We start from the raw sequence: 27,851 nt of genomic DNA on the forward strand, positions 1-27,851 counted from the left end.
AGTCGTCGTCGTCAGATTACGAAACTCCTTGTCGTCGGATTACGAAACTCCCGCGCAGTCGCCCCAACAACAGCCGCACGCGCAGCATTTAACACCAGCCGTTGTTGTTCCAATCCCAGAAAATGCATTCTTTTTGCAATTTAATTGCAATGGGCTCCGAGGTAAGATCGATGAAATAGTGGACTTTATGAATCGAAAGAAGAGCTAGGTCGCGGCGGTGCAGGAAGCCATGCTGAACGATCACAGCTCAGTTCGTAGTGATGGTTACAACGTAATAAGGAAGGATCGCACCAGATGTGGAAGTGGGGGATTAGCTTTTCTTTTGCACCAGTCTGTTCAATACAGACCTATCTCGCTTGAGCCGGCCTCTAACGACCCGTACACGGAATGTATGGGGGTAGCAGTCAGGTGTGGAACTGCCGAGATAGAGTTGCTGAACGTATACATCCCGCCGAGAAATAGCTGTGTCTCAGATTATAAGTCTGACATTAGCCCGCTTTTGGAAGGTCATAATCGTCTGGTCCTGGGGGACTTTAATGCGCATCATGAGATGTGGCATTCGGCCCTCGAAAACGACCAGAGGGCTATACCCCGCTGGCTGAGCTGATTGATAGCTCTACGTTTTACTCAGTCAATGAGGACGCCCCTACCAGAATTAGAGAAGCGTGTCACAGTTCGCCAGACATAACCATCGTGTCACCTGGTCTGATAAATGACGTCACCTGGCAACACGTCATTTCCCTTGGATCAGACCATCTCCCCATAATTGTCTCCATCAGCAGACCACCCGATTTCATCACCTCTGAACGCCGCACATTCGTCAATCATGGGAAAGCTGATTGGCCGAGTTTCAGAGAGTTCACCAATCACCGCTTCAGAGAATTGCCCAATCCTTCTGATGTTCGGGTTGCGGAAAGGACTTTTCGAAACATCATCAATGCTGCAGCCAATGCCAGGAGAGGCGACGGGATTAGCAAATGAGCTGTGGAACTTCGTCGAACCAACCCCGACGACCACAGAGTCAGGGAGCTGACTGGAAGTTAACAGGCTGGTCGGCGAACATAAGCGGAACAAGTGGTTAAATCATCTGAAGAGTTGCAACATTGGAGCCGGTATAAGTAAATTGTGGACAACGGTTAAGTCACTCTCGAACCCCGGAAGGAGGGATGACAGGACCTCAGTCACGTTTGGCGACGTTACGTTGACTGACCCGAAGAGGTGTGAAAGTTACTTCAATCGACAGTTTGTCGAGCACCCCGAGAGTGACAGGGTGAAGAGAAGAGTGTTACGTCTCATTAGGTATCTTCCTGCCGAGGATGAACCACCACCACAGTTTACAATGGATGATGTTGCGAATGCCATCAGGAACGCTAAATCATCCAAAGCGTTGGGCCCTGACGGAATTTCCATGATAATGTTGAAACAGTTGGATGAGCCGGGAGTGGAGTATCTCACTAATGTTCTCAACCTGTCACTAGCCACCCTTATTGTTCCCGAAGTCTGGAAAATGGGCAGGGTGGTCCAGCTACTGAAGCATGGCAAGGATGCCAGCAAAGGTGAATCGTACAGGCCGATTTCGCTTTTGTCACCTGTAGCGAAGACCCTTGAGTCCTTAGTCCTCCCCAGCATTAGAAATACCTATCAAGTTGCCGATCATCAGCATGGATTCCGTAAGCAGCACAGCACGACAACAGCCCTGCACGCCATCTCCACACATATTACACATATTTGTCGAGGACTCAACCAGGATCGGTCTTGTTATACACCTTTTTCAGATGTAATTCGAATTATTTTAATTGTAATTCGAGAATTCTATTTGTAATTCGTAACATTTCATTTGTAATTCGAGAATTCCATTTGTAATTCGAATTATTCCATTTGTAATTCGAATTATTCCATTTGCAATTCGAATTATTCCATTTGTAATTCAAAATATTCCATTTGTAATTCGAATTATTCCATTTGTAATTCAAAATATTCCATTTGTAATTCGAGTTTTTCCATTTGAAATTTGAATTATTCCATATGTAATTCGAATTATTCCATTTGTAATTCGAATTATTCCATTTGTAATTCGAATTATTCCATTTGCAATTTCAAATAAAATAATTCGAATTACAAGTGGAATAATACGAATTACAAATGAAATAATTCGAATTACAAATGGAATAATTCGAATTACAAATAGAATAATTCGAATTTCAAATGGAATAATTCGAATTACAAATAGAATGGTTCGAATTTCAAATAGAATAATTCGAATTACAAATAGAATAATTCGAATTACAAATAGAATAATTCGAATTACAAATGGAATAATTCGAATTACAAATGGGATATTACGAATTACAAATAGAATTCTCGAATTACAAATGAAATGTTACGAATTACAACTAAAATGTTTCGAATTACATCAGACAAAAATATCAAACAGGACTTAAACTGCACACAATCGAACAATTTTGAAATATTCAATATTCGTATTGTTTGGAGGTAGCTTTATAAAAGTGTTTTCCCAAAATTTTCTATCTTTGTTGATATTTTGTGTAATGATAGTTTGCCTCTTGTGAAGGCAAGGTTTCAATTTACAGAGTATGTCGGTCGAAAATTTACCGAAAACCTGCCAAAATAGGTTGAACTGGGGAAGTAGGTGTCCACAGACGCCGGACCTTCCATCTAGCATTCACTTTCCAGGATATATAGAGTTTGATGCTGAACCACAGCTTTCAAATCACAGTCTACTACGCACCTTGCAGAATGAACAGCTAAAAGGAATGTTAACTAGCTGCCCAAGACTAGGATGGGCGATTGATGCCTGTGTTGACAATCTTGTAGAATATCTTTGAGGTGTGTATGTGTTTTTCGTCATACCTTGTCTTTGGAAAGAGACAAAGTTTACCTATTCAAAACTGACAAACTAGGCCACAAGTTACCTAAATACTCTTACCGATTAACTTTTCTTCCTTAGTATTGAAAACAATGGAAAGTTTACAGCAAATTCTGACTGAAATTAAAAGTGAAATAGATAACTATTAACAACTATTTCCCACAAACATCCCCGAAGGAATAACGGGAGACTTTCACACATCTTGGGTCAAACCACCTTACGCGCTGAATGTCCAGATTCGATTCATAGGCCAGACAACATCACATCTTCAGCATAATGCTGCCAACATTTTCTTTGCCAACACGACAACAGCGCTGCACGCCATCTCCACACATTTTTGTCGAGGACTCAACCAGGAGCGGCCCTGTGATAGAACAGTGATGTGTTGCGCTTGACTTATCAAAAGCCTTTGATACTGTCAAGCACTCCATGCTGTTCGAGGACATCGAGCAGACAACCCTCCGGCCAAGTCTGAAACGTTGGATAATCAACTATATGTGTGGTCGCCAGACGTATGTGGAATTCAGGAACAAGAAATCCAAGCCCCGTAGCATGAAACAGGGAGTTCCCCAAGGAGGGGTGATATCTCTGGAACTGTTTAACCTCTACCTTTCCTGTATTCCGCCCCCTCCAGACGGCATTGAGATCGTAACGTATGCGGATGATTGTACGATCGTGGCGTCAGGTACCTACCCTGATGACATCTGTGAGAGACTGAACTCCTATTTAACCGATCTTACCACCTTTTTCCACGCGAGGAATATGCAGATATCCGCCACTAAATCGACGGCCACTCTGTTCACCACATAGACGGCGCATTATAGAAGAGAGTTGAATATCAGGGTCGATTGTAGCAGAATTCCAACCACAAACTGCCCCAAAAATTCTAGGAATTCACATTCGACACCACTTTCACGTCGTCCGCGCATGCCACAGCTATCTGCGATAAACTGAAATGTAGGAACAAGGTGCTCAAGTCCCTAGCCGACAGCACTTGGGGTGCAGATAAAGAAACTTGTTGACCACGTATAACAATCCCACGACAGCGGGTTCTTTCGTACTGGATGGACCCGGAACCATAGTGTTTCGGCCAGCGGCTGCCAACCCAGCATTAAACCTATGCTTCTACGTAGGTTTAAATGCTGCTACAACAACAACCATGTATAAAGCGATAGGTCAGTCTGTGGCAAGCTATGCGGAGCCAGTTTGGTCCCCGAATTTATGTGACACGCAGTGGGATAAGATTCAAATTTGTCAGAACGCTGCCCTGAGAACAGCAACAGGGTGCCTCCTCAAATCTACAATGGACCATATACATGAGGAGGCAAAGATTCTTCCAGTACGACAACATAATGAGATGCTATCGTTGCAGTACTTGCTCGGGTGCCATCCCAACCACCATCTGCTGACCACCGATACACCCAGGCATATCAAGAAGGATATTCATGCTCTAGAGACGGAGGTCCAACAATATAGGAGAGAACCTCTAGATCAACAGGCATATCAGGCAGGTTTGAACAGCATTCACACGGATGCAGTTGCTAATGCCATAAGCAATTATTGTGTGAATGCAGTCATCGGAATACATCCCCCATCTATCGCAGCTGAAGAGCGTCGTCAGCTGCCACGACAAACCAGAGTAGTTCCAGAGTAGTTTCAATCCCACGACTGCGGGTTCTTTCATACCGGATTGACACGGAACCATAGTGTTTCGGCCAGCGGCTGCCAACCCAGGATTAAACCTATGCTTCTACGTAGGTTTAAATGCTGCTGCAACAACAACAACCAGAGTAGTTTTGGCTCAATTAAGCTCGGGATATTGCAGTCGCCTAAGTTCCTATTGGGCGGGAATCGATCGCACCTTGCAAGACATCTGTCCAATATGGGGCATGGGCCCGCACGATACTAAGCACTTATTCAACTGCCCCACCAAACCTACTCATCTAACACCTGTGGATCTGTGGTTACATCCCATCGAAGTAGCCACTTTCCTGGAACTGGAGATAGATCCAGAGCCAGATTGAAGAGGAGAACGAACATACAAACATAACAATAAAACACTGTTACAACAACAACAACTAGCAAAAAACACTATTTCACTAAATTCGCATTTTTATACCCTCAGCATTTATGCAAACGAGGGTATATATACTTTCATACGGGCAAAATGTGCCTCATCGAAATAATGGTTTTAGACCCCAAGTATGTTTGGACGAAATGTGTTTCAGACAATTTGGAGTCGATTGAGCAATGTCCGTCCGTCCGTCTGTCTGTCGGTCTGGCTGGCTGGAGCGCACGATAACTCTCGAATGGATGAACCGATTCGGTTCAAATTTTGACTTTCGTAATATTTTGCTCAAACTTAGTTTAAGTTCGAAGATGGGCTATATCGCTCCACTCCTTACGGTACCTCCCCCACAAAAGTTCGAAAATGTTCGGAAAATTTGTGCGCACGATAACTCTTGAAGGAAGTAACCGATTTGGTCCATACTTTGCCCATCGTAAAATGCGTACCAGGCTTAGATAATGTTTCAATATAGACTCAATCGGCCCACTCCTTCGGGTACCTCCCACACAAAATTTCGGAAAAGTTCAGTTTAGGGCCATCTCTCGAATCGCTCTGATTTTTGTTTTAGCAACTTGTATTTACTGCCCTCCATACGACGGTACAAGTTTCATTAGGGGCAAGTCCATACTTCCTGAGAAAATAGCCTGAAAGTTGCAAAAAACCCCTATGACACCGTGTGAGGTGGTTGGAGCGCAAGATAACTCTAGAACGGATCAGCCGATTCGGTCCAAAATTTGGCCTCAGTAATATTTTGTCCAAACATAGTTTAAGCCATATCGGTCCACTCCCTCAGGTACCTCCCCCACAAAAGTTCAAAAATGTTCGGAAAATTTGTTCATACGGCAACTCTTCAAGGGTGTGGCCGAATTGGTCCATACTTTACAAATCCTAATATATCTACTAGATATAGATCAGGTTCAAATATGGACTATATTTGTCCACTCCATCCGGTACCTCCCACACAAAATTTCGGATAAGTTCACTTTAAGACCTGACATCGAATCACTTTGATTTTTGTTGAAGCAACTTGCATTCGCTGCCTCAATTACGATGGCAAACGTTTTTTCAGGTGCAAGTCCATAATTCTTGAGCAAACATCCCGAAAGGGTGTAAAAACCCCCTATGGCACAATATGTAGTGGCTGGAGATCCACTTCCATAATGGTCAATGTAGATCCATTCCTTTTAGTATCTCCTCAGCAAAACTTTTGATCTCTAATCCTAATGAACATTTTTGTCGGTTCAAATTCCCAAAATTTTTAAAAACCCCAAAATACATACGTTTTTTGAGAAAAAATAGTTTCAATATATACAGGCTGAGGGTATATCTCTGTCGACAAAGCCGACTGATATTTTTTTACTTGTTTTCAAATTTTATAACAAATAATTCAAATTGTTTTCATTTCATCGAAAGGTAAACAAAATTTAGTTCATAGCAATTGGGAACTTTTACTCGGAATGCACGGTGCTCTTGAAGCAAATTTAAATGGAAGGTGCTTACACCTCGGAAGTATTTGCGGATTCTGAAACTACAATGTTCAATGATGAGAAAAATCAAAAACTAAAAAAATCGCCGGAGCGCTTTTTATATAAATCGCGATTCAATATGGAATTTTTAAGGGTTGTTTTGGGTTTAACGATTTTGCTTGAAAACCGCAAATCCTTTCTAAATCGAACTAAGACAGATGTTGTAGCTATGCAAATTCTCTACAAGATTGACCTTTATGGAATTTTCGTAGATTTTACCGATATTGAGATATGTATGTTCAAATTGGGTCAATACATTGTCCCTGTATCGCCTCCTTATAAAACAATGTAATGACGGCAAATTCTCATATTAAATTTATATATGTCAAAAATGGTACAGCCTAGGAAAAAATTACAAAAGCCAATCTTGTAGTGAATTTTCTCTGCTACAATATTTTCTTTATTCCCATTTTGATAGCATTTGCAGTTTTCAAGCTAAATCCTGAAGACCTAAGAAAAAAATCGGAAAGTTTGATCTGAACCTCTATATCTCAAAAGTGGTAAAACCTAGGAAAATATTAATCAGCCAATCTTGTAGGAAATTTTCACTGCTACAACATTTTCTTTAGCCCCATTTCGATAGGACTTGCGGTTTCCAAGCAAAATCGCGAAAACCTAAAAAAATCCTAAAAATTTGAATTTTGATCGCGATTTATTTAAAAATCTCTCCAACGATTTTTTCTTGTTTTTGGACTTTTCTCATCTATGAACATTGCTGTTTCAAAATCAGCAAAAACTTCCCAGATGTATGCGGTTTTCACTTAAAGTTAGTTAAGGCGCACCATGTATGACATTGTTTTATAAGGAAGCGATAGAGTCAATGTATTTACCCAATTTGAACTTATATATCTCAATAACGGTAAAACCTACGAAAATGTCAGAAAGGTCAATCTTGTAGGAAATTTTCACTGCTACACCATCTTCTTTAGTCCGATTTCAATAGGATCTGCGGTTTCCAAGCAAAATCGTGAAAACCTAAACAACCCTTAAAAATGTCAACTTGAATTGCGATTTATTTAAAAAGCGCTCCCGCGATTTTTTTAGTTTTGTGATTTTTCTCATCTATGAACATTGTAGTTTCAGAATCCGCAAAAACTTCCGAGGTGTAAGCACCTTCCATTTAAATTTGTTTCAAGAGCACCGTGAATGGTGAATGCTTGAAGTTAGGCAAATTTTTAAAGTGCCGACTATTGGTGCACTTACCCTTATTTGGAAGCACTTTTATGAAGGCGCCTTCCATAAATTTGTATCTTTGTTGTTAATATTTTTTGGGATGATAGTCCTTTTCTTTTATATGTTCTAAAATCGAAGCTAATCGAGACACCTGAATGCCTTCATATTACCAACAAATTAAGGCCTAATCAAACCGTGGTTTCGAACGAACCCCTCTGTAAATTAATTTAATGTTATCTATCTTTAGTATGTGTTAAGGGATAATGTAGGAGAATTTAGTTGCAAACGTAAAAACCCAACCATTGAATGGCCAGTGGTGGTAAGGGTCATTTGGCTAAAATGAAACAAAAACAAATTTACACACAAGCATACATAGGTAATTTATAGCTAACATATATACTTATGTAAGAGTGTGTGTGTGAGCCAGCAGCTTGCATTCTTCTACATTCATATTATATGTATTTAGACGGCGACAAGTATAAAAAATTCCTACGCATGCATACATTGATATGAAACAACAACACAACGAAACAACAACAACAAATGAGATACCTCGCCAGGTAAAATAAGGTAGCCACCACACGGCAATGTTATTAAAGTGTATTTATGGCTATGAATGATGTTGATGGCGATGATGATTATGAAGACAGATATCGACAGATTATGTACGCGCTTAGACAGTTTGCCTGAATAAGGTTTACAGATTTGCGATGACTTTGTGCCAGAGTTAAAAAAGGACAACAGGTTGAAAGGTTTTTAAATGTTTTTATAATGTAAGCAAATCTGTTGCTGTTCATAGTCCTCTGAATATTTTCTTTTTGGCAATGAACTGTTGTTGGTGGCTATTGGAATCCCTGAAGTGTCTCAAATAAGTAGTTTGGTAATGGTAATTACTCCTTGGAATAGGGAATTGCTAATAGTGATTAAATTATTATGGTGTTTCGATAGGCATCAACATTATTACGTTAATGTTTAGGGACAAAAAATGCCGTGAAGGGGGGGGGGGGGAGATTATAATCAAGGTCGAGCTAAATAAAAATCAGTGTAATTTGTTTGATGTGTATTAAAGCACGTACAAATGAATCAGTCGCCATAGCCATCAACGATATACCCTTAGCATATGACTGTAAAACAAAGAACAACTGGAGAGCAAATGTACCTTGAAGAGTAGTATAACGAAACTGTAACTGGTTAACGACAGAATTACCAACAACAATCGCCCCTTTTGTCAAGCTTAATCACACCTGATATGCCTGGTGAGCTGAATAACAACCATCGAAGCGATCGTAGCATATTGTTTGGGTGTTTGGGACTTCGCTAATATCATTTTTCGTGATAGCTCAGCTCAATAACACTATGCAACATTTTTAAGCTGATCTTGTGCAAACAATTCGAACTGAGGATTTTTTGAAAGTACAGACCCAAACGACAAGAAACCCTAGTTGGGTTTTGTTGTGTCAGATCTAGCTCGGATTTTATGGCACATGGTTAAATATTGAGTTTTTAAAGAAATTCGGGGCTATATCTCTGAAATCAATGCGAATCTTCTTCTGACCTCTGAAGCAAATTTGTAGATAAGGACAAGAATAAAATATTTGGAGAAATAATGAAGTAGAAAAGCTACATTTAATGCCTCAAATTTTAAAATATATGCAAAAATTCCACAATTTTTATACATTTCGCACCGTATTTCCAAAACCGTTAATTTTTATACCCTCAGCATTTATGCTAACGAGGGTATATACACGTTCATACGGGCAAAATGTGCCTCATCGAAATAATGGTTTTAGACCCCAAGTATGTTTGGATGAAATGTCTTTCAGACAATTTGGAGTTGATTTAGCCGTGGCCGTCCGTCTGTCTGTCTGGCTGGTGCGCACGATAACTCTTGAACGGAGCAACCGATTCGGTTCAAAATTTGGCTTTCGTAATATTTTGCCCAAACTTAGTTTAAGTTCGAAGATGGGTTATATCGGCCCACTCTTTCCGGTACCTCCCCAACAAAAGTTTGAAAATGTTCGGAACATTTGTGCGCACGTTAACTCTTGAAGGGAGTAACCGATTTGGCCCACACTTTGTACATCGTGAAAGTTCTACCAGACTTAGATGAAGTTTAAATATGGACTCAATCGGTCCACTCCTTCGGGTACCTCCCACACAAAATTTCGGAAAAGTTCAGTTTAGGACCTGCTCTTGAATCGCTTTGATTTTTGTTGTAGCAACTTGTATTCACTGCCCTCCATACGACGGTACAAGTTTCATAAGGGGCAAGTCCATACTTCCTGAGAAAATAGCCTGAAAGGTGCAAAAAAACCCTATGACCCCGTGTGTAGTGGTTGGAGCGCAAGATAAATCTCGAACGGATCTGGCAATTCGGTCCAAAATTTGGCCTTCGTAATATTTTGTCCAAACATAGTTTAAGTTCGAAGATAAACGATGTCGGTCCACTCCTTCAGGTACCTCCCTCACAAAAATTCAAAAATCTTCGGGAAAATATGCGCACGATAACTCTTGAAGGGAGTGACTGATGTAATACATACTCTGCACATCCTAATATATCTACCAGATATAGATCAGGTTCGAATATGGACTATATTTGTGCACACCTTTGGGTACCTCCCACACAAAATTTCGGATAAGTTTACTTTAAGACCTGCTCTCGAATCACTTTGTTGAAGCGATTTGCATTCGGTAAAAGTTTTGTCAGGAGCAGGTCCATATTTCTTGGGAAAACATCCCAAAAGGTATAAAAAGCCCTATGTCACCATATGTGGCTCTCGAACTGTTCTACCGATTTGGTGCAACATTTGGTCTTCGTCATATTTTATCCAAACTTAGTTTCATGGGGCAATACCGGTCCGCAACTTCCGGTACTTCTCCCCAATATTTAATAAATGTCACTAAAATGTTAGGACGATATCACTTGAATGGGGCAACCAATTTGGTCCAAACTTTGGATCTCCTAATATTTTGTCAAAATTTAGTTTAACTTCTAAAATGGCCCATATCGGTCCTCCCTAAGGGTACCTCCTCCTCCCCCACAAAAGTTCAACCTTTGTGTTAATTCCTAATCCACATTTTTGTCGGCAAGTTCAAATGTTGAAAAAGGGCCACAAAATGCTGAAGAGACGCTAAATACATTCCATCTGTCCGTAGATGAAAGTTTCAATTCACATTGACTGAGGGTATACCTCTGTCGGCAAAGCCGACTGACACTTTTTTACTTGTTTCTGAATATTTTCTTTCGGAAAAATATTTCCTGGTATGTAATACACAACTCTTCAGAACATGACATTGTTGTAAAATGTCTCTATGCCTACGATTTAATAAAAATTTCAATAATGTAGTGAAATCCGAAATGCGAGAATCAACTGTTGGTGTGAACAGTATTTGAAATACGTGTTGTAAAAGATATGCTGCAAAATACCGCTGAAACATCATTAAGTAAGCATTTTAGAGTTTCAGAATGTTCTAAAGAATTGGAAGATTTTTGCAAAAGGTTACTTGGTTCAACTCCCAATAGTTTAGCCGATACTGACCAGAATTTCAGCAATTATGTAATATTTTCTATACTTTATAGATTTTGATGCCCTAGATGGAGTTTTTCTTATGTGTTTTTTTTTTTTAAGATAAGTTGTACGAGTTTAGGGCTACAATATTGCTAAAGACAACGTTTCTGAGTTAAAGGCCTGATAAATGCAAAAAAGTGTAGATTAAGCCCGGTTTTAGATGAATCCATAAAATCCGAACAGTGTTGCATAGTGTAATTTAATTTAATGATCCATTTAAAATTCAAAACATTCCGAGACTTAAGGAACATTTTTGAACTTTTGTCCGGTAGGTATCAAAGGAGGTGGCCCTACATATTCTACTTTCTTATGAAACAGCAGGGACGCGAATAAACCCGCATTATAGTCGAAATCGCTTATATCGTTTATAAGGACATATCGGTTAAAATGAGGAAATCCAAAATTCCCAAATTTGTGCGGCTCTTTTTGCCTTTTATAACGACATATCGGTTAAAGCGAGCAATTCTATCGGTCCCTGACAGTTGTTATAAGCGATTTTGACTATATTTTCTTAGTGGTTTGGTTGGTGAAAGTAAGATTTTTGGGAAAATTTGGGGCCCATATTTCTAGAACTATACACTAGCCCAATAAATAAAATACACCCTTATATTTCGGACCACAATAACTTCCTTTGGTAATAATTTCAATTTCGATTCTCCGAGAGGTCTTAAACTGAACTTCTTGGAACATTTTTAAAATTTTCTGAGCTAGGTAATGGTAGGAATGAACCAATATAGTTGAATGAACTAAATTAATAAGTACATAATATAAAGATCTGCAATGTTTGTAGCAGAACCAGAGAGGTACGCAGGGTAGGTTTCAAGAGGGAGGGACCTAGGTGTTCGAAAGAGTATAACGATATAATTTATTTTCGAACTTGATCTAAGTATGGGACATGGTACAATTACCAGGTACTGGCATCGACAAATTCTGAATATGTTATGTCAAAATCTTCTTTATGTTGTTGGGGAAATTACAACAAAAATAATTTTTTTACAAAGGGATTTGACACTTCATATTCGAACAGCTGGTGTGATACCAGTACCTGGTAGTTGTGCCATGGTATGGGAGAAATATGACGATGTACAAAATCGGGACCAAAACGGAACTCTAGAGCTATCGTGTTCAGTAGTTTTTTTTCTTTCTTCTGGTCATTATCTCGAAAGTGTGGACTTATATAGTTGTAATCAGGACCACAAAAACTACTTTCAAATTTAACAAGTAAAAAAGTGTCTGTCGGCTTTGCCGACAGATATATACTCTCAACCAATGTGAAGTGAAACTTTCACCTACGGACAGATCGAATGTATGTATTTAAGGTCTCTTCAGAATTGTTTGGCCTTTTTGAGACATTTGAGCTTGCCGACAAAAATGTGGATTAGGAATTAACTGCACTAAGACACAAATGTTAAACTTTTGTGGGGGAAGGTAACCTTAGCGCGGACCGATATGGGCCATTTTAGAAGTTTAACTAAATTTTGACAAAATATTAGGAGATCCAAAGTTTGGACCAAATTGGTTGCTCTATTCATGTGATATCGTCCTAGCATTTTAGTGACATTTTTTAAATATTGGGGAAAAGTACCGGAAGTTGTGGACCGGTATTGCCCATGAAACTAAGTTTGATATAATATGACAAAGACCAAATGTTGGACCAAATCGGTTGAACAGTTCGAGAGTTATCGTGCTCTCCAACCGCCACATATGATGACATAGGGGTTTTTTACACCTTTCGTGCTGTTTTCCAAAGAAATATGGACTTCCCCTGAAAAAACTTTTACCGTCGTAATGGAGGTAGCGAATGCAAATCGCTTTAACAAAAATCAAAGTGATTCGAGAGCTGGTCTTATAGTGAACTTATCTGAAATTTTGTGTGAGAGGTACCAGAAGGAGTAGACAAATATAGTCCATATTCGAACCTGATCTATATCTGTTATATATATATTAGGATGTGTAAATTATGGATTACATCGGTCACTCCCTTCAAGAGTTATCGCGCGCACAATTTTTCCGAACATTTTTTAACTTTTGTGGGGAAGGTACCTGAAGGAGTGGGCCGATATGGCTTATCTTCGAATTTAAACTATGTTTGGACAAAATATTTCGAAGGCCAAATTTTCTAGCAAATCGGCAGATCCCTTTTTGAGAGTTATCTTGCGCTCCAACAACTACATACGGTGTCATAGGGTTTTTTTGCATCTTTCAGGCTATTTTCTCAGGAAGTATGGACATGCCCCTGATGAAACTTGTACCGTTGTATGGGGGGCAGTGAATATAAGTTGTTGCAAAAAATCGAGGCGATTCGAGAGCAGGTCCTTATCTGAACTTATCTGAAATTTTGTGTGGGACGTACCCGAAGGAGTGGACCGATTGAGTCCATATTTGAACCTCATCTAAGTCTGGTAGAAATTTTACGACGTGCAAAGTATGGATCAAATCGGTTGCTTCCTTCAAGTGTTATCTTGCGCACAACTTTTCCGATCATTTTCGAACTTTTGTGGGGGAGGTAACGGAAGAAGTGGACCGATATAGCCCATCTTCGAACTTCAACTAAGTATGGGCAAAATATTATATAATTATAATTGTCCCACAAACATCCCATAAGGGACAAGGGAGACTTCTCTCATATCAATGAGTGCACCCCGATTCATATTAGCTCAATGATATGGGACCTACAGTTTATCGCCGAGTCCGAACGGCGTGTCTAAGACACCACTTTTGCAGAGAAGTTTTACATGGCTGAAATACACAGGATATGTCGCCAACATTACTGAGGGGTATTTTGCCACCGTTGAAAAGTGTTTTGATGTTGCCTGGCCGGAAAAATTTTATGAAAGCCAAATTTGGACCGAATCGGTTGATCCATTCGAGAGTTATCGTGCGCTCCAGCCAGCCAGAAAGACAGACGGACGGACATTGCTAAATCAACTCCAAATTGTCTGAAACGGATTATTTCGTCCAAACATACTTGGGGTCTAAAACCATTATTTCGATGAGGCACATTTTGCCCGTATACCCTCGTTAGCATAAATGCTGAGGGTATAAAAACGATTCTCAAACAGGTGCTTTTAATCGAAAAAATTGTAACTTTTTCGGGATAGGAGCCAGAAGAAATGGACTAGAATGGACCTATGAAGATGGACTATCTTAACTTCATTTAATTGTAAAAGAAATGTTACGATGTGCACGATTTGGTTCGAAATGATATTCAAGTGTTATCATGCTTAGCAGTTACTTTGTTTTTTTGGGCACCGGTTTTTTTGCCTTATCCTTTTCTCACTAAGTATGAATTTTCCCGCACAAAAGATTATATAGTGTTCATCAAGAACACAAAAACTAATTTCAGTAAAAATATCAAACAGGACTTAAACTGTACACAATCGAACATTTTTGAAATATTCAATATTCTTATTGTTTGGAGGTAGGTACCTTTATGAAAGTGCTTTCCCTAAATTTGTATCCTTGTTGATATATTGTGGAATGATAGTTCGCCTCTTGTGTAGAATTGGGCAATCTAGTTCCTAGTTCCTTGTACTAGTTCCAAAACGTATGAGTAACATCATGAAATGTAGCGTGTGATATTAAGTATACACAGTTTGTTCAAAGAAAAAATGTGGGCCATTAGAACTGCGAAGTGAACTACATAGATAGTTCCATATAGTACCTTTGGCACAACTCTAATATTGTGAAAACATGGTTTCAATTTACAGAGTCTGTCGGTCGAAAAATTTAACGAAAACCTCCCAAAATATGTCGAACTAGGGAAGTAGGTGTCCACAGACGCCGGAACTTCGATCTAGCATTTACTTTCCAGGATATATACAGCCCAATTATGAACGGCATCTCACCGTGAGTTTTCTCTTTCTCGCCTCCTCCCCTATTATAAACATCATATCGCCGTGAGTGCTGTTATGTTCTCACTCTTCCCTTATTATAAACAACAAGAGGGTAAGCAAAACTCACGTTCGTGAAAAAATTAGCTATTACAAATGTAAAAAAAGTGAGAAAAAGAGGCAAATTTGTGCTGAAATTTCTCACTACCGAAATCAAAGTGAGTTGAACAAAAAAATTTAAGTGTGGTCATTTATTTTAAAAAATACGAATATTTTGTATCTGTAATGATAATTAATTGTATTTTAGGTTGAAAGCAACAAAAAATAATTAGAAATTTTTTATGTTTTGAGGTTATTGTTGACCTTTGGACGCTTTTTTCTTTGGTTTTAATTTTGGCTTGAGGTCAACTTAAGAATTAAAATTTTTTTGTTTTTATTCTTATAAAAAGAAAGAAATATCATTGTTATTATAAATTTCTACCATATTGTTTATAGTTGCATAAAACAAATGTTCTTGTTTTTGAAAGCCAATCCCTGAGGATAACCATCAAAGATGGTTGAAATATTGGAAATGGAATAGATTCTACCTTATTGTGATAAGAGTTTCTTTATATTTTTAATCGCAATATGTTTTCGACAAAAACAAATATTAGGACATTTACCGCTAACATTTTTTCAGAGTTATTTACGAATTCGGTCTGAATCTCTGAATTCTTTCAGAATTTGGTACAAAATTGGGTCTAACTTCAGTTCCAAGAATGGGATGTAACTATCCACTGAAGTTAAATGACTAGGTTTGGCATCGCACCTTTAAAAGACGAAGAGTGCTATGCATGGTGCTATCAACATTTGCCCTATAAGAATTTAGACGACTGCAATATCCCGAGTATAGTTGAGCAAAAACTACTCTGGTTTGTGGTGGACTTTATTTACACTATATTTGTTTACATTAGAAACTGCGACTATGTGAAAGCTATACAAACCTACTTGAAATGCTTGTTGAGCAAGGGGTTCTCTCCTGTATCGTTGGGCTTTCCTCTCTAGAAAGTGAAGATCATTCTTGATGGACCTAGTGTGTCGGGCCAACCTACTAGATGGTGATTGGGATGGCTCTCACGGTAACGCCCAAGCAAGTACTGTAACTAAAGCGTTCCCCGTTTTCAGGTATGGACTGATCAAAAAGGTGCATACTATATAAAGCGGTTCACAAATATACAAGGACCCAATCTGGAGCAACCCATGTCTGCGATTGTTGTTCCTAGAGAGAGTAATGTACACGATTTGGAACTTTTGGGGTCGCAGTCTTGGAAAAAATGGGTGCTGGTGCTAAAAAGATGACATGTCCAATCACTTGCCCTCAAGCTTGAATAGAATCAAATATTTTGATGGAATATAAGTCCAGACCGTTGCCCCAAAAAGATCCAAACCATTTTGAGATCTTAATCACGTCATCGTCGATAACCCAGTGGAATGGTATCTACACCAAGCAATTTCCTGGAATAGTATTTTAAGTACCGGTTGTTATATGCCATGAACAAAAAAAATTGGAATTACAATTGAAATTTATTGAAATTGTATTTAAAATTCATTAAATTGGTTTAAGTGTTGAAGAAAGCATTAGGAATTATACTTAGCATTCATAGAATTGGTTCTTATACTGGAGAAAATATCGGATGTTTCACGAATTGTATTTACAATTCTTGGAATTGGCTAAATGCTGAACCTCATTTGAACCAATCATTGATCTCCTGTGATGTCCTAACATCGCTGGTACAGCTTGCACTCCATTTCCTTGGTATTCCTCAGAACTTGCCATTTCTGTTATCACCCAAAATGCAACATTAAACATTTACTTATTGTAGCCATTTAATGACGTTTTTAAACGACATTTGTTCACTTTTCTACGATTTTCCAATAAATTTCACGAATTCTTCAGTGTAAATAAACAATTTTCACATATCTGTCAAAACAAAAGAACAGCTGTTACAGATGTTGCCATGTTGTTTCAATGTTGTATTTTCTTTTACCAATATTCATGTTCTTTTACAGTGGATTTTTAATAACCGACATTTTTCTTGCTAGAAATGTTTATTAATTCGAAAATTTATTTACTTTTTATGCAAAAAATAAGAATTTAATAATCCCAAAGTTATTTGTGCAAAAAATGACGGTATGGTAACACAAATTATTATTTCAAGGGTTCACAAGTCGCGCCATTATTTTCCATTTTCCGACTTGTCAACCCTTGTTCACTTTTTGTGCTCCTCCCTGCCCAATCGTAATAGCTCGAGCAGGTGAAAGTGAACTGCAACTCACTTGTGAGTAGCTCCCTACGTGAAGATTCATAATCGCTATGATAGAGATTGATGCTGAACCACAGCTTTCAAATCACAGTCTACTACGCACCCTGCAGAATGAACAGCTGAAAGGAATGTTAACTAGCTGCCCAAGACTATGATGGGCGATTGATGCCTGTGTTGACAATCTTGTAGAATATCTTTGAGGTGTGTATGTGTTTTTCGTCATACCTAGTCTATGGAAAGAGACAAAGTACCTATTCAAAACTGACAAACTAGGCCAGAAGTTACCTGAATACTCTTACCGATTAGCTTTTCTTCCTTAGTATTGAAAAGAATGGAAAGTTTACAGCCAAATCTGACTGAAATCAAAAGTGAAATAGATAACTACTATTAAAAACTATTCCCCACAAACATTCCCTAAGGAATAACGGGAGACTTTCACACATCTTGGGTCAAACCACCTTACACGCTGAATGTCCAGATTTAATTCATAGGCCAGACAACATCACATTTTCAGCATAATGCTGCCAACATTTTCTTTGCCAACACGACAATAGCGCTGCACGCCATCTCCACACATATTTGTGGAGGAGCGGCTCTGTGATAGAACAGTGATGGTGGCGCTTGACTTATCAAAAGCCTTTGATACTGTCAAGAACTCCACGCTGTTCGAGGACATCGAGCAGACAACCCTCCGGCCAAGTCTGAAACGTTGGATAATCAACTATATGCGTGGTCGCCAGTCGTATGTGGAATTCAGGAACAAGAAATCCAAGCCCCGTAGAGTGAAACAGGGAGTTCCCCAAGGAGGGGTCATATTTCCGGAACTGTTTTACCTCGACCTTTCCTGTATTCCGCCCCTTCCAGACGGCATTGAGATCGTAACGTATACGATCCTTGCATTGGGTACCTACCCTGATGACATCTGTGAGAGACTGAACTCCTATTTAATCGATCTTACAACCTTTTTCCACGCGAGGAATATGCAGATATCCGCCTCTTAATCGACGGCCACTCTGTTCACCACATGGACGGCGCAGTATAGAAAAGAGTTGAATATCAGGATCGATGGTAGCAGAATTCCGACCACAAACTGCCCCAAAATTCTAGGGGTCACATTCGACACCACTTTCACGTCGTCCGCGCATGCCACAGCTATCTGCGATAAACTGAAATGTAGGAACAAGGTCCTCAAGTCCCTAGCCGGCAGTACTTGGGGTGCAGATAAAGAAACCTTGTTGACCACGTATAAAGCGATAGGTCAGTCTGTGGTAAGGTATGCGGCGCCAGTTTGGTCACCGAATTTATGTGACACGCAATGGGATAAGATTCAAATTTGTCAGAACGCCGCCCTGAGAACAGCAACAGGGTGCCTCCTCAAATCTACAGTGGACCATCTATATGAGGAGGCAAAGATTCTTCCAGTACGACAACATAATGAGATGCTATCGTTGCAGTACTTGCTCGGGTGTTACCGTGAGAGCCATCCTAATCACCATCTGCTGGCCACAGATACACCCAGGCATATCAAGAAGGATATTCAGGCTCTAGAGACGGCGGTCGAACAATATAGGAGAGAACCTCTAGATCAACAGGCATATCAGGCAGGTTTGAACAGCATTCACACGGACACAGTTGCTAAGACCATAAGCAATTATTGTGTGAATGCAGTCATCGGAGTACATCCCCCATCTATCACAGCTGAAGAGCGTCAGCTGCCACGACAAACCAGAGTAGTTTTGGCGCAATTACGCTCGGAATATTGCAGTCGCCTAAATTCCTATTGGGCGGGAATCGATCGCACCGTGCAAGACATCTGCCCAGTATGCGGCATGGGCCGTACGATACTAAGCACCTATTCAACTGCCCCGCCAAGCTTACTCATCTGACTCCAGTGGATCTGTGGTTATATCCCATCGAAGTAGCCACCTTCCTGGAACTGGAGATAGACCCACCAGATTGAACAGGAGAACGAACATACAAACATAATAATAAAACACTGTTACAACAACAACAAGGACCTCAAAATATTATTTGGTCTTATAGATACGCATTTTTGGCCGATCCTTACATAAAGAGCCGATGGAAACTAGCTTCAACTTGGGTCAAACAACTATTTAACCGATCTTACCACCTTTTTCCATTCGAGGAATATGCAGATTTCAGCAACAAAAACAACAGCCACTCTGTTCACCACATGGACAGCGCAGTTTGGAAGAGAATTGAATGTCGTAGTCGACGGTAGCAGAATTCCGAACACAAACTGCCCCAAAATTTTAGGGGTCACATTCGACACTACTTTCACGACGTGCGCGCACTACACAGCTATCTGCTACAAACTGAAAAGTAGGAACAAGGTCCTCAAGTCCCTAGCCGACAGCACTTGGGGTGCAGATAAAGAAACCTTGTTGACCACATGTAACGCGATAGGTCGGTCTGTGGTAAGCTATGCGGCGCCAGTTTGGTCCCCGGGATTATGTGATACGAATTGGAAAAAGATTCAAACCTGCCAGAATGCCGCCCTGAGAACAGCAACAGGGTGCCTCCTCAAGTCTTCAGTGGACCATCTACACGAGGAAGCAAAGATTCTTCCAGTAAAGCCAGGTCAGGCAATGTGCGCTTGCTGAGAGCCAGTGAGCGAAAACTTCAATGTAAAATGCATTGAAATGTATGCTCACTTGCTCTCAGCAAGCGCACATTGCCTGACCTGGCAGTAAAGCAACACAATGAGATGCTTTCGTTGCAGTACTTGCTTGGGTGTTACCGTGAGAGCCATCCCAATTACCATCTGCTGGCCACCGATACACTGAGACATATCAGGAAGGATATTTATGCTCTAGAGACGGTGGTCCAGCAATATAGGAGAGAACCTCTAGATCGCCTGTTGATCTATCAGTCAGGTTTGAACAGGCAGGTTTGAACAGCATTCACACGGATGCAGTTGCTAAGGCCATAAGCAATTATTGTGTGAATGCAGTCATCGGAGTACATCCCCCATCTATCGTAGCTGAAGAGCGTCAGCTGTCACGACAAACCAGAGTAGTTTTGGCGCAATTACGCTCGGGATATTGCAGTCGCCTAAATTCCTATTGAGCGGGAATCGATCGCACCAAGCAAGACATCTGCCCAGTATGCGGCATGGACCCGTACGATACTAAACACCTATTCAACTGCCCGCCAAGCTTACTCATCTGACTCCAGTGGATCTGTGGTTATATCCCATCGAAGTAGCCACCTTCCTGGAACTGGTGATAGACCCAGAGCCAGATTGAACAGGAGAACTTTTAGGGGTCACATTAGAGACTACTTTCACGACGTGCGCGCACGCCACAGCCATCTCCGACAAACTGAAAAGTACGAACAAGGTCCTCAAGTCCCTAGCCGGCAGCACTTGGGATGCAGATAAAGAAAACTTGTTGACCACATATAACGCGATAGGTCGGTCTGTGGTAAGCTATGCGGCGCCAGTCTGGTCCCCGAGACTATATGATACGAATTGGAAAGATATTCAAACCTGCCAGAATGCCGCCCTGAGAACAGCAACTGGGTGCCTCCTCAAGTCTTCAGTGGACAATCTACATGAGGAGGCAAAGATTCTTCCAGTAAAGCAACACAATGAGATGCTTTCGTTGCAGTACTTGCTTGGGTGTTACCGTGAGAGCCATCCCAATCACCATCTGCTGGCTAGGCCCGACACATTTAGGCATATCAGGAAGGAGGGAGGTCCAACAATATAGGAGAGAACCCCTAGATCAACAGGCATATCAATCAGATTTAAATAGTATTCACACGGATGCAGTTGCTAAGGCCATAAGCAAATATAGTGTGAATAAAGTCCTCGAAATACATCCCCCATCTATTGCAGCTGAGGAGCGTCAGCTGCAACGACAAACGAGAGTAGTTTTGCCTTAACTACGTTCGGGATATTGCAGGCGCCTAAATTCTTATTGGGCGGAAATCGACCGCGTCGTGCAAGACATCTGCCCAGTATGCGGCATGGGCCCGCACGATACTAAGCACCTTTTCAACTGCCCAGCCAAACCTACTCATCTAACTCCAGTGGATCTGTGGTTACACCCCATCGAAGCAGCCATTTTCCTGAAACTGGAGATAGCCCCAGAGCCAGATTGAACATAAAAAATAAACACTGTTACAACAACAGCAACAAAACTTGGGTCAAGGATTAAAATACACTAATTTATGGGTTACCAATCATAATGCATTGTTCGAGGTAATAGCCAGCGTGTAAAGCAACTCTAATCAATAAGGGGTTTGTTTACAAAATCCATTGAATTTCTCAATAAGTGCTCATATTATGTGAAAAATCGCTGCAAGGACAGTAGCCTATTTGTGGCCACCTCCAAAGGACTTTTGCTTTCAAACCGCCTTCAAATCTATAGGGATCCTTTTTTCTCCACACTCCTATTTTTTGAACAGAAAATTTGAAGACGATTTATAATGTTGGTGTAAACAGTAAATAATTTAAAACAAATTAACACATTTCTGTTAATGAATTAACAGTTGGGATGTCAACAATGTTAATCAAATACAAAACAAGCCAAAATGGAGAAGTTTAACCATGTTTATTATTGACAATACCCTTGGTCTGTATGGACACTCCTATTATTTTGAACGCAACTGTATCTTGGGATGTAAGAAGTTCCTCTTTCCTCTTCATAATTTTGTAATTAGGACGAACAAATATATATTCCCTGCCTCATTTTACAAAAGGAACCTCGGAATTCAATCTTCCTCCCTCTCCAAAGGTGACATCTGAAATCAAAAGTCTCAATTCCTCAATAACGCAGAAGCAGATAAGTCAATAAAAAACTCCTCAATACTCTTGGAACCATCCAACCAGCTCCTGCCACAGTAAAAAGTGACAGATTAATAGACAATCCCACGGCAGCGGATTCTTACGTACCGGATTGACCCGGAACCATAGTGTTTCGGCCAGCGGCTGCCAACCCAGCATCAAACCTATGCTTCAACGTAGGTTTCGTGCTGCTACAAAAACAAACAACAACAGATTAATAGAGGAACAACATATTTCGGTGGAAAAAGAATATTTGCAAAGATAAACAGATAACCTGTCTAACATCCCTTAATTAAGTGCAGGATTACAAATACACCGTTCCCTAGGTTGGTATGGGCTCTTTCAATGCGAAAATTATGCAGCATTGTAAGCTAATCAAGTCCTAAATGTGGCTCCTCAGTTTGAAACATTCATTGGAAATCTCTAGATGTGTGATTCAATCAAAGCTTAACTTTATTGTTGACAGAAAATGAGGCTCGTTTAACACAAACTAACTGTTTAAATTTAATACAGGCATTTATGCTCATGGATCTGCAATTCATCAAAAGGATTTCTATCTAAATTTTTTTAACAAAAATGCTTTAATTGGGGGACAACATCCCACAATATAAACGTCCTCTATTTGCATATTTTGATATTTTGGCAGCTTAAACGGCGTTTGCATTAGAGCTTTTAGCCGGGTTAACCTTCTTTATGAAGGTTTATTTGACGTTTGGGCTATGGAATTGACATTTGAAACCCAGTGGGTTTATAAAATCCGGTTAAATGCATAGTAAATATCCTTTAGGAATTGAGCAACACAACTAGAAAGTTATTTTCTATTCTTAGATTGTCCGCAAACAGATTTCCGTTTGGCAAAATATCATTATCCAATAGTTTCTGGAGATATAGATGGCAACAAAGAGATCTAAAAAACAAATCTTTTCAGACATCTACAAAATCTAAAAATTCCAACAAACTAGGTATATTTTTAACCATGTCCCAAATACATCTATTAACTAACACCCGACCCAACATTACCCGCGCGCAAACTTACCGAATAAATCTGTTATTGTTAAATGTCCTTGTTCTGAATGTGCTACTGCTGTTGTTGTTTTTGTTTTCAAACGACTTGTAATACTCGAACTTTTGCTGCTTCTACTGCTACGACCGTAAATACAAGAGTTCACCGCATCTAACATTCCAAAGCGGCAAAATGGAACGTTAAAAGTTTTGTGTGGATGCAACCACCACTAGAGCTGCTGCTGCCCAGTTTATTAGGATGCCACCAACAGAGGAATCCAGCGAACGTGCAAGGTGTCGAAATATTGTTGGCAGGCAAACAAACAGGCGTAGGGGGTGTTGTAGAGTCAAATTGCGAGAAAATTTGTAAGCAAATTCAAGCAACCTTGAATTGGTTGATTTTTGCTGTTTTTTCTTGTTGTTGGGGTTTGGAGCTGGTTAAAGGTTGTTGTAGTTGGTTTTAGATTTTCAATTACTTCGATTTTTTTGTTGTTGAACACCGCCAGCGAGCTAGGCAGGCCGTCAGTTAACAGCAACTACAACAATAATAAATTGGGTAATGGATATTTCAATATTTCAGGAAATTTCGTGAGAGCAGGCGCAGGTAAGGAAGAAGAAGAAAAAAATGGCACAAAAACGGCGTCTCGTTAACTAATACACCAAACGGGCGATCAACGAGCGGGGGGATAGCAAAAATAAAAATGAAAAGTAAATCACAAAATTTTCGCACGTTTTTCCACTCTTCTTCCACACACACTGTGTTTTGTTGCCACAGAAACCTCTTGCTGCTCAGGATGTTTACCAGATAGCTTTCCGAGGTTGCCTTCTTTGAGGTGTTTTGGAGAGCTGATGGTTGTCGTCGATGGAGTCTTTGATTTGGTTTTCTTTTTTATTGTTCAGCAGTTCGTTTTGGTTGTTGTTGGTGTTGCTTGTCCACCAATTGATTGCAACACACAAACACCACGATGCTTCCTCTTCTTCTGCTGCTACTTCGAAACACTCACACAAACTCAACCTCAACTTTTTTCTTCTTCTTTAAAACAATCACTTTTTTCTTCTTCTCAAAAACAAAGTTTTCCAAAACTTTTCGTATTTATTTCTTATGTCTTATTTTTAACTATTTCTATGGAATTTTAATTTTGTAAAATTGTTGTTTTTATTTTGGTTGAATTCGATTCAACCAAACAGAGTTTTTATTTGTTTGCGTTTTTTTTATTTCTTGTTCGACTATATTTTGTGCTTGTTCTTCTTCGCGACGACTACTTTATTCGTTGGTTTCTTATGTGTCTCTGTGGTTGTGATACGTCTCTTCTCTAACTTTTGCCTTTGTGTGTTGTTTTTCAAAGCAGTTCAATGAAATGAAATTTCACCCGACGAACTTTATTGAAAGAGACTGTGCATGATGATGATGGTAATTGATGTAGGAGAATAAGAAAAATCACTTGGTTGGCTGGCTGGTTGGATCAATTTGTTGGTTTGGTTGCTGCTTCTGCTGCTGCTGTTTCCACTGTCGCAGCTTTACAGTTCTCCATAGAAAATGCAATTTCCTTTGAGAAAATTGTCCCAATTCCCCAAAGGAGTTGTTTCTATCGTTCACACGGTTGTACAAATTCGCGTAGAATTTTTATTTAGCTAAAAATCAAACACAAAAAACCTTCCGCAAAATTTTTTATGGATCATAGCACGAATACAATTACACAGAAACGACGTTCGGCGTTCGTGCGTTCGTGATGTATGTGAAAATGAGTAATCGAGTAATTGGAAGGGGTTATTGTGCGAAACCGATTATCCATTTATTTTCATACAGGGTTGTAATATTGTGTGTAAATATGTATAGCGTTGTATTTTGCTATTTGTGGGGCAAAGCCGTATTTTCACAGACAACTGAAACTAGTGTTTGTTATAGCTAATTCTTCATTTATTGACATTTAAAAAGGAAACAGAATGATGGTGATGATATTTTCACTTTTTTATTTGTCACCCAGTCCCGGTCAACACTAGAGCGGTTTCACGAACTTAAGGTAGAAACACAATGACTTTTGTTGCTTGCTTTACGCTCATTGTAAATCAAGGCATATTTATATAAGGTAGAAGTGACAATCAGCTGTACTCTTACTTTTTTTGTAAATTTAGCTTTCAAAATGTAATAGGGTCTACTCATGAAACTTGAAACTTCGAAATTTGCTACCATAAAAAACTGCTTTTCATCCTAAACGTGTATTAAAAATGAGGTATGACAGTTTTGAATGCTTTTTATTTCCATTTTGGTTCAAATTTGTTCTATTTTAGAGGATTTTCAAAATGTATTTATGTTTTTCTTGAGAAAATTTTTGGAACGACCCTTTTATTCAATATTTTCTTTGACAATTAATTTTCAATAACAAAAATGTTGTTTTTGTAAATTTGTTAGTTGTTGTAATTCATGCATATACCTTATATGAATTTGCCTTGATGTAAATGAACAAAGGCCAAGTACTACCTAATACAAATGCGATCTTGGATTTCTTGCTTGCATAAGTCCGTGTTTACACATACGGGAAAGTAAATTCAGTTTTTAGGCAATAGGGGGTACGAAAGAGTATTGAGGAGCTCTTTCCTCTCCGCTCTCTCCCAAAAACTCAATTTACTTTCCCGAGAAATTTGTGTGTCTAAACACAGACTAAGCTTGATTTCTAACTAGGCGTTTACACCAGACAGTTTGTCTTCAAATACAACTCTGATTTACTAACACATACATACATTTGTCGTTTGTCTCCCAGCTGTCCATCATTTATTCACAGACAGTGGAGAAGACAAATTTTTGACATTTTTGTAAAAATAAGTGAGCTAATATTTGAAATGTGTTGAAAACAAAAGAACATGAACAAAAACAAAATATGTGAACGGAAAACAAAAAGAGATCGACGATTTTCATTCAAAAATTTTCAACTGTTTTTGCAGTTGTCGGGACGCCTACGTCACACAGGCAAGTTGGGGCATTTTGACAATCAATACATGAAGTCAACTGTCCTGTCATTTGTAAACGCAGGGTTAAGGCCTGGGTACATAATGGCCCCGGCACATACGGTACGTTGTGCGTTGCGTCACGCGTTAAAAACAACAACCACATGAAAAAAATGTAAGTGATGCCAAGTTTGTTCTTGAAGTTTTCATGTGGTTGTTGTAACGCGACGCACAACGTACCGTATGTGCCGGGGCCATAAGTCCGGTCCACACTAACGTGAATTTCATTAAAAAGTTTCATGAAATTAGGTGTTCTTAAATCGAATTACCCACTACAGCAATTTTATGATTTTACTCTACTATGGAGGTCGATCTAGAGACACATAATTTCATGCAATTTTTTGAATGAATGTGGACCGGGACTAAGCCGCCTCGCCTGCTTACCTTGCTTGCTTCTGATAAAATAATAAAAAAGGGCAACCCAGTTCGAAATTTGCTCGGCCTCCTTTACTAGGCGTTTACACCAGACAGTTTGTCTTCAAATACAACTCTGATTTACTAACACATATGCTCTGTTCCAGAACCTGCAAGAAGCTACTATTTTTTACTACGATAACATTTTTTCCTTTATGTTATCGGAAAAAATTTTAAAAATTAGTAGATTCTTGCAGTACTGGAACAAACCATTTCATACATTTGTCGTTTGTCTCCCAGCTGTCCATCATTTTTTCACAGACAGTAGGGAAGACAATTTTTTTTTGACATTTTTGTAAAAATAAGTGAGATAATAATTGAAATGTGCTGAAAACAAAAGAATATGACCAAAAACAAAATATGTTAACGGAAAACAAAAAGAAATCGACGATTTTCATTCAAAATTTTACAACTGTTGTTGCAGTTGTCGGGACGCTTACTAGGCGTTTACACCAGACAGATTGTCTTCAAATACAACTCTGATTTACTAACACATACATACATTTGTCGTTTGTCTCACAGCTGTCCATTATTTTTTCACAGACAGCAGGGTTAACAAATTTTTGACATTTTTTATAAAAATAAGTGAGATAATAATTCAAATGTGCTGAAAACAAACGAATATGTACAAAAACAAAATATGTGAACGAAAAACGAAAAGGAATCGATGATTTTCATTCATAACTTTACAACTGTTTTCGCAGTTGTCTGGACGCCTACGTTACACATGCAAGTTTTGGGTTTTTGACAATCAATACATGAACTCAACTGTCCTGTCATTTGTAAACGCAGGGTTACGTCACACAGGCAAGTTGTGGGATTTTGACAATCAATATATGAAGTCAACTGTCCTGTCATTTGTAAACGCAGGGTTAGTCTTTTATTTTTGTTATGTCAGAAATGAAGCAGGAAAGCAAGGCAAGCGAGGCAGCTCAATGTTTAAGTGATGCCAAGTTTGTTCTTGAAGTTTTAATGTGGTTGTTGTAACGCAACGCTCAACGGACCGTATGTGCCGCGGCCTTAATTTAAAGTGCCAAATACATACGGTCCGTTGTGTGCCGCGTTGCGCGTTGAAAAGAACAACCACATGAAAAATGTGTAAGTGATGCGACGTTTGTTCTTTAAGTTTTCATGTGGTTGTTGTAACGCGACGCTGAACGGATCGTATGTGCCGCGGCCTTAAAGCCCGTAGGTGTAGTCTCAGGTTTAGTGCTGGCAAAAAATCTATGGCACTATCGATAATATCGATTATTATTTAAA

The 27,851-nt window shown here is 39.4% G+C and overlaps 1 protein-coding gene across 4 annotated transcripts in view; it reads right to left on the reverse strand.

The window, feature by feature from the left end:
- Rga (CCR4-NOT transcription complex subunit regena) overlaps window positions 1-24,951 on the reverse strand; it is a 48,159-nt gene extending 23,208 nt beyond the window's left edge. For 2 of the 4 annotated variants that reach the window (XM_073970527.1, XM_073970512.1), the window contains exon 1: window positions 23,209-24,951. The gene's annotated coding sequence lies outside the window, so the exon portion shown is untranslated. The remainder of the gene's footprint in view (window positions 1-23,208) is intronic. The other 2 variants (XM_073970520.1, XM_073970537.1) reach the window with 2 other exon arrangements.
- Between the last annotated feature and the right edge of the window lie 2,900 nt (window positions 24,952-27,851).

The sequence above is a fragment of the Musca autumnalis genome, unplaced genomic scaffold (assembly GCF_047663935.1).
Source record: "Musca autumnalis isolate F117 unplaced genomic scaffold, ASM4766393v1 scaffold_1, whole genome shotgun sequence".
In the NCBI taxonomy this organism is placed as follows: Eukaryota; Metazoa; Arthropoda; class Insecta; order Diptera; family Muscidae; genus Musca; species Musca autumnalis.